Source organism: Pinus tabuliformis, chromosome 7 (assembly GCF_031772625.1).
Source record: "Pinus tabuliformis cultivar Carrire ecotype Pingquan chromosome 7, CPIR1, whole genome shotgun sequence".
NCBI classification, from domain to species: domain Eukaryota; kingdom Viridiplantae; phylum Streptophyta; class Pinopsida; order Pinales; family Pinaceae; genus Pinus; species Pinus tabuliformis.
In genome coordinates, this window is record NC_142293.1 from 1,537,683,887 (window position 1) to 1,537,693,090 (window position 9,204).

Here is a 9,204-nt window from a genome sequence, read left to right on the forward strand (position 1 = left end):
GAAATTTCCTTTCCAATTCGATACCAATTGGATCGCAAAAATCTGGATGGATTTCCATTAAGGATGGGGAAATGTTCAAGGAAAGAGATAACAGGCCGAATTGTGGATATGAGTTTTGAAATTCAAAGGCCTGGAAAGAATTGTTAGTATTATGTACAAATGTTAAATCATTGACAATTTTCCTTGAAGGAAAAACTTCCAAATAATCTTCAAATGAGTCAATGAAAAATGAATGGAAGTTTGTCAAATGACATGGAAAATTATTAATTAAACTGAATAGCTGGCTAGATTGCAAAAATACACTCTCTTGTTGATATTACCTTTGAAAAAATAGAAGCTTCTGATGAAACATTAGCATTGATTTAAATTAGAATATTAATATCTTTTGATGCTGATGATTATAATATGAAACTTGAATTTCCCAATTGGACAATGCATCAATTGAGTGTTTGATAGTAAGGCGCTCAATATGCCAGCGAAGAGTGTGAAAATTTTGCAAAATAAAATCAGAAAATAAATCTAAGTTTAAACAAAATAGCTGTGAAAGAGAAACTAAAATGAAATCATTATTTGTACAACTAATGTTACAACACATTTGGGATCGTTTTGAAATGATTTCATTTTCACAAGGAATGGCCAAAATTATGGAATTTGGGTAATTTCGAATTCCAACTTGTAAAATAGAAAACGAATTAAGATTATGAATAGGAATGGGAGTTTGATCCTCATATGAATCATAAATTGGAATGATTTCTTGAATGGTGAAATCATGAAGATAATTTGCTGCTCTAAAATGAGGATTAATTGAGATAATTCCTAAATTGAAGCGTTCTTCATCCTCAGATGTTATTTGAATTTTATTAAGAGGATTCTCTTGAGAAAAATTGAAATCAACATCCTCAATATCAGAGTAATCATCATAAATGACCTCACAAGATTCTCTAGAATTCCCTTCAATCTCATCCAATATATCAAAACAAGGAAGAACAAGAATTTCTGGTTCATTAATGGCAAAAGAATGATCAATTATTGTTTCTTTATCTTGATAATAATTTAATGGTAATTCATTTAAATCATCCTCTTTAATTTCTGAAATATCATTAATATCAAGAGGAAAAATATTACCATTATTGAAAATATCAGGATAAAGGGAAAAGTGTGAACCTAAAACAATGCATTTAAAACTGTCTCTGTTTGAGAGCTCTTGTGCATTATGCTCATTGTAAATTTCAGATTGCAGATCATTCCTTTGCGTGCATATGCTTTCTTGAAGAATGCTGCTTTGCTGCTCTGATTTCGGCATTTGTTCATCATGGAGAAATTCAGAAATTTGTACAGTAGTTTGCATTTTATTTGTTTTGATTGCTGCTTGTACTTGCTGATTTGCGATTTGATTTTCCGAATTTACTTCAAAGTAGCTTTCAGATTTCAAGGCGGCTTTTTCTCCAAAATTGCTGCTGTTGTCTTCTTGCATTTGATTAGAAATATTTTCTAAGCTTTGTGAAACCGTTTCATCACCATTTATTTGCACATCCATATTGGGATTTTCATTTGTATTGGAAGGGGATGGAACAGAGCTTGAATCAATTTCATATGGATTGGGAATGGTTGGAAGAGAACTAATATATTTAAACCAATCTAATGATTCTTCTTCCGTAGGTTTATCTTCGTCCTTAAATCTTAAACAATTCAAGTGAAATCGAATATGAAAATCATTAACAGACTCATTTTTAAACCTTCGTAGATTTTCAATTTCTTCACATACCTGTTCATAATCGTAGCCATCAAATTTACAAGTGAAAATTGTCACAAATTGATCCCAGCTATGGATTGAGGCAACTGGAAGAATTCTGCACCAGCGTCTAGCTTTTGTAGTAAATGTGAGAGTAAAAATTCTGCATAAAATTCCTTCATCAATTCCTTGAAAATCATATTTTGAAACATTTTGAATGAATTGAAAGACATGATTAAAAGCAGAAGAATTTCTCTTACCATTAAACTTTGCCTGAGACAAGAGTCTTACCACTTCGGGTGGAGTATTGGAGGATGCACGTCCATGGATACAACTCCAAATTGGAAGTTTGAAAGGAGCCATCACAATAAAGAATTAAAATTGAAAAGACTCCAATAGGAAAATTTTCTCAGGCCCTCCTTCTAGCGCCATTTTGTTGAGGCCTCGAAAATCGCTGCAACAACATTGGGGGATAACCACCCGGTCCGGACCTTAAAAGCAGCTCCTTTTCCGTTTGGTGTGGTGGCTCCGACTGTTCATCTAGGTCCAGTTACCTTCTCCCTATTGCTATTGGTTTATAATGTATCTTTAACTACCAATAGACAGGGACATCAGATCACTTCTTCTTGCTGATCAGGCAAGAGAATGACCCTTAAGCTGATTTGGGTTCAGCCAAGCCACAACTAAAGTTTTGCCTCTTTGAGGAGAGGACTTAAAAGAATGTAGAATTTATTCTAAATGCAAGATTATTCTATGATGCAAGCAAAAGAAACTAATCTAAATCCTATCTTAATTAGGCAGATATAGATCTAACCCAACTAAGAGCAAGATAATTAAAGTATTGGGATTTAGATATGTCTTGTTTATAATGAATATCAAGTTAATGAAGTAGTTCAATTAACTGATATTATGGATATCAAAACACATCCTATTGAGAGCTTTTAACTGAAATAATAAACCAACAACACTCAGGAAGTAGTTCACATAAATGATATTGATTATCAAATCAGCAAACCCAATAACTAAACAATAATATGTGGAAATAGTTCACAACATATTACCACTCAATAAATCAGTTTTAATAAGGCAGATTTCTGAGTAAATAGTTACTCAGAAATCAGAAATTAATCCATAAGAACAGAGATACATGATAACAACATTGAGACAAACTACTCATATTGACAATAATGCACAAACATAAATAAAATGACACATTCCTGTTACCATAAAATGAAACTGATATTTAAAACAGTAGTATTAAAAATACCAATTTATTGCATCCATTTCTCTGTCCTTAGTCTCCAACAGCCCTTTACATTGCTTGAACTTCTGCTTTCAAAACTAGAGCCACAATAGTGCAAGCTTTGTTCTTCATGCATAATTCAATATACAAAGGGAAAATCCTCAATAATCCCCAGATCTGAGATTTTTCACTCCTCCCTCCTACAACTCTAAATTCCAATTACAATAGTGCTTTTAGAAGCTCTAAAATTGCAGAGGAGAGCAGCCCTTTTTACATTCTGCAATTTGTTATTTATAATATTGGCCAAGGAATTGTTGAGAGAAGAGTTTGTTGAAGAGAAATCTGTTAAATCCAATTTTAATTGCTCCTAATTCTGATCTTCAATTGCTGGAGCATTCTCATTGCTTGAAATTCTTTTCTCCATATCTTTTCCATTGTTTTCCTGCAAAAGAAATCAAAATAAATTAACATGCAATCAAAATATCATTTCTGGCAATTAAATCAAACCCAATCAAATTCTATTTAAATAAATAATTAAAAACAAAATATAAGCTCTATATTGATGCTTGGAATGGTTTGATTGGTAAATGATATTATTGACCAATGGATCTGCAATTAGAAGAGGTTTTGGACAAATGAAATTGAAGACAATAACTCAGAAAATTGATTTTGTTTTCAAAATTCGGAGCCTGATCTTCTGCCTGATTTTTGGCCCAATAAATGATCAAATCTGTTGGTGAAACCTCCTTCAAAATGTTCTCCTTGATTTTCTCTTTCCAATGAGCCGTCCTAGGCCTCATTTGGCCAAGTATAACTCAATTTATGAGCCTCCAAAGTTGATGGACAAATCTGATGTAAATCTGGAAATTCTGTTGCTGGGCTAAAAAAATGAGAATTTGAATTAAAAATTAAATCCTAAATTAGTCCCTAATTAATCCTAATTTAATTGCTAATTATAAACTAAATTATTTATTAATTTAACTAATTAATGATTTATAAACAAATCTATTCTTAATTAAAAACTAATCAATATTAATCTAATTAAAAAACTAATTAATATTAATCTACCTGATATTTAAATTAATTAAATATTACATATAATTAATTAATTTAACTAATATAATATATTACATATTATAATAAATAACATAATAAATAACATATTACATATTAATATAAACTAATTAATATATATTAACTAACCTACACCACTACTTATTAACTTCACTCATACGTATGAGTGTTTTTGTTAAAAATCTCAAACTAACACAAACCTTAAAACCATGTGTAATAAAACTTACGGTCATGCTTGTTAATGATTGGGGAATCGCATCGGCATCGGGAATGAGTGTCGGCCCTTTTAAGATGTGTTAAACCAAAATCCCCGATGCGATATTGCATCGGGGAAGATATGTTATCGGGTGGCTTAATATGTTGCGAATAAACTTGTGACCCGATATCGCATCGGGGGTTTTGAAAATGGGTATTTCGGGGGCTTTTAAAATATGTTGCGAATACAAGTTGCGATGCGATTAAAACAATTTTTATTATATATATTTTTTTTTTGTTTTAAATTTTAATTTAATTAAATTAATTAATTTAATTAATTTAAAATTTAATTTTAAACTTAAATTTTTATTTTTTTGTTTTATTTTTATGAACATAAGTTTGTAAACTACAGCCACTTGGAAGATAAATGAAAAATAAACTGCAGCCACTTTGAATGTTTGGGTTTTTTAGTTTAGGATTTGATTTGGAAATTAGAGTGAATTTCTTAAAACCCCGATAATTAATAATTTGGTTGCATGACTAAAAATGAAAAATGTTAGTAAAAACTTGCTACGGGTTAATATTTAAAATGAATGCCTTATTGAACTAATTTATTTACAAAATGCAATATTGTACATTTTATGCATTTTTAACCCAGGCTAGATAAATGATGAGACTTCAAAGGAGTGCCATTTTCAAACCGATTGACCAAATGAGGCGAAACAAGCGTCAATGTGAAGCTTATAAAAAATCGATTCTAGCAAAGCAATCAAAACAAGAATCCAAAGAAAACTAAAAATTAACGAAAGCGTAGGGCAATTAACTAAAATAAAACCAAAAAGGTGCTTAGCCAAATTTTTTATAGAAAGGGTCCCCATTATTTGAAGTGGACGCATCAATAATGGGGGGGTGTTGTGTTTTTACCACAACACTAGTGATCATCCAAATTCCCTATTCTCAAGACATGTGGAAGGATCCTTAATTGCCCTTCTTCCCTTTTGAGCCCATCCCATCCTTTCAAGTTACCATTTGCTCCCTGTTTAGCTATCTTGCCTTGTGTAGCCATCCTTTGCTGAGAAATCAAATCCAGTTGAGCCATCTTCTTTTGACTCCATTAGCCCAATGGCCTGAAATATTTAGTTATACCCCTCTGCTATTGAATTTCACCAACAAACTCAATCAAAATCCCAAATCTTTCATTACTAGCCTAAAACCTTATAAAACAAAGCTAAAACTTAAAGAGAAAACCCTCTCTAGGTACAGATTGGCTAGATTTTGTACCCAAAAGTTGTTTTGTAGTTACCTCAGACCCCTTTCCTCTTCCTACAACTTCTAAGAAAATCTGAGTGATAACATAGTGGCGTCCATACTGGGGAACAAAAATTTGTTGTTATTGTTGTTTACTTTATAAACTACAGACGGAGCTTGAAGTTAGCCAGGTAGCCTTCGAACTGCTCTTGCTCTGCAAGTGCATAAGTAGATGAATGCTGCTTCAGTCAATCTCCGGTTTAGTTTATGAACTGAACATGAACCAGTTCCTCAGTCAAACAAATATTTAGGAATGTTTAAATTCAAATATGAAGAATCTTAAAGAAATCACAGAAGTTGTTGTTGATATTAATTTAGAAAATCAAAACCAAGAAATCTGGCTTCAGAAAGGACTCGTTACACTAGGTCAAATCCTGATCCAAATCCACCACCAGTGTTTGAGAACCCCAATCTGATCCCTAGAATTCTTAGGAGACAGGAAAGTCAAGAAAGTACTGCTAGTTCTCAGCCCATCTACAGATCAAGATCCTGCCCTGTTAGGTGGATTTATCTTGAGGACGAACCCTTTGATGAGCAATTTGAGACCTCTTTATTTAGAACATCTTCTGACTCTGAATTGATTGACTTGGTCCCAGACCCAGTGTTTATTGAAGAGTTACAGTTTGAAGCTGTCAGTTCCTCAATTGACAGACATTTACAGAGTTCAATACAATCTGAGCTTACTTATGAAGGGACACCTAATCCCTCTATAATCACTGCTACTTCTGCAAGTTCCTCACCATTCCCTCATACATCTCAACCCCAAACCACCCCACCACAGACCCCTCCTTCTACCCCTCCATCCACAACTCAAATTCCCATTGTTACCCCTACCCCAGCTGTTGTTCCATCATTACCTACAACCATGGCAAATAGGTATACCCCCCTGGTTTTACTAGCCAATTTAGGTGCCATGCCTCAAGACTACCAAAGTAAAATCACTCCATTCGATGGTACTGGTACCTACACAGCTCAACAACATACCAAAAAAATGACTGACTACTTTGAAATATATGAGATAGATGTTGATGATGTAAGAATGAGGATATTTGTTTAGAGTCTAACTGGGGAAGTCAGAACTTGGTTTAGGGCTCTAAGAGAAAACAGCATAGATAGCCTAGAAACCCTTTATACACAATTCTTGAATCGTTGGGAGAAAAAGAAAGATCCTCTGTAGATCTTATCCGAGTATGAAAACCTTAAGAGAGGAACGCAAGAAACTGTGCAGGATTACTGCACTAGGTTCAATACTGTCTACAATGCCATTCCTCAAAACCTCAGACCCTCACCTAATTTGGCCTAATCAAATCCCCTGATCGATTTGATTATGATATGGCCTTTCAGCTAAGGGAACGAGCCCCTAGAACTTTGGAAGAGATGCAAAGTATAGCTGTCAGTGTTGAAGCTAACCTGATGTCCAAACGTGCCAAGGTTAGGAGTGAAAGAAGGATACCAGTGAAAGAAGAAACTTCACTTGTTGAATAGAAACTGGATGTTATAATTAAAGGTATGGAAAGATTAGGAGACAGAGTGGAAACAATAGAAAGAAAATCCCCTTGGGATGGTCAGCCAACCAACACAGGGAGGAATCCTAATTTCCGGAAAAACCAAAAACTGGTCCAGATCAAAACATTAGACCCCCTTTCCAGGAGAATTATGTAGAAGCTTCCAGCTCTGAGGGTCCCCAAGAAGATACTCAGATAAATCTGATGGGACTTAACAATGAAGGAGAAGTTTTCCTAACTCAAGATGATCAAGAGGCTCACATTCTCAAACAATTTCAAACTCAGTCAGGAGAATCGTTTGACTTTAGGGAGGGATATGACACAGCTATCTACGAAGTGCACAAGCAGTATAACTTAAGGAGTAGAAGAATTGATGTTCCTAAAGCCAACAAACAGAAAGCTCCAAAACAGCCTATCAAAGGTAAAGCAGCTACTACCCCTGTACAAATTTTGTCTAGATCAAACAATAACCCCCCTAATCCAATAATAGTAGATGTTTCTGACAATCAACCAAATAATAGAGACTCTTCCACTCCCCTTCCTTCAAAGGGAACTGTGGAAGAACCTCCAGAAGACAATTTAGGAGAAACTGTAAATCTTAACCCCACTCCTGAAAAGGAGAAAAATACAGAAAACACAGAAAACAGAGAGAATCCCACTGTTCGAAACATAAAAGCCCAAATAGAAAAACCCTTCAATCTGGAAACTGAAGTAGGCAAATTAAAGATTGTTGTTCCATTGTCTGAATTAGCTAAACATGATGCCTACCGAAGTCAAATCAACAGATCACTTAAAATCACTGGAAATGAAGACTCTGTGAATGTTTTTGATGACCAACCAGAATTAATCTTTGGCCCTGAAGTGAATGGGAAACATTTAGAAGGAAGTATTCCTCCCTTCTATGTGAGCTTGAATATACATGATAAAATCCTTCACAATGCCATGTTTGACTCTGGGGCATCTCATAACCTAATGCCCAAGTCTGTTATGGAGAAATTAGACCTAGACATCACTCGACCATACAAAGACCTCTTTTCTTTTGATTCTAGTCAGGTGAGATGTTTAGGGTTGATAAAAGACTTGTGTGTTTCTTTAGTTCAATACCCTGCAAAAACAATCCTAATGGATATAGTAGTAGCAGATATACCACCAAAATATGGAATGTTATTATCCAGGTCCTGGGGTGCTAAGCTTCAGGGATCACTTCAATTGGACATGTCTTATGCTACTATCTTGGTTTTCAGCCAACCTAAGAGGCTATACAGAGAAACACTGATGAAATACATAGTAAGTAGTCAGGAAAAACCACAAAATTTCCCTATCTACTCAGTACACTCTGATATGGATTCATTCATTCTTTACAATGTTGAAACCAATCCTGCCAACACTGAACAAGTTTTAGCAGTAGAACCAAAAGAAATTAAAAAAAAGAAAATCAAGTCTTCAAATTCAGGAAATCTCAAACACCAATGACAATTTAGACAACAAAGGAAAATCAGATGAGAACAAAAAACCAAATCCCCTTGTTAAACAAATTCCCACCACCCCTGACACTGATTATGTGCATGAAATTCTTTGGCACTTAGAATTTGATGGTTCAGTCAACAAATTAGGGGCAGGGGCAGGAGTTTGGGTGCACAACTTAGAAAACGACCATGCTGAAGGCCATGCCTACAAATTAAATTTCAAGTGCACCAATATGGCAGAATATGAAGCTCTTTTGCTAGGACTTAAACTTGTCAAAATATTAGGAGCAATTAGGGTTTCTGTCATAGGAGATTCAGAATTAATCATTAAACAAATCAAAGGGAAGTATTTGACTAGGGATCCTAGATTAGGATACTATAGAGGAACAGTCATAGAGATTCTTAATACTTTTCTGGAAACTAAGCTTGTTGTAGTGCCTAGAAAACATAACTTACATGCTCACAGTCTGGCCATGTTTGCCAGCACCTGCAAATTACCTTTCGAACCTAATCATCAGTTTACTGCTGAAATTAGGCATAGACTAGCTATCCCTGACAATCTGAAGAACTGGCAAGTTTTCGAAAGTGATGAGCAGATTAATAATTTTTTAACTTTAGACAAAGAATTTTCTCACAGTTACATAGATGTTGACACAGACAGTAACTCTAAACAAATAGATG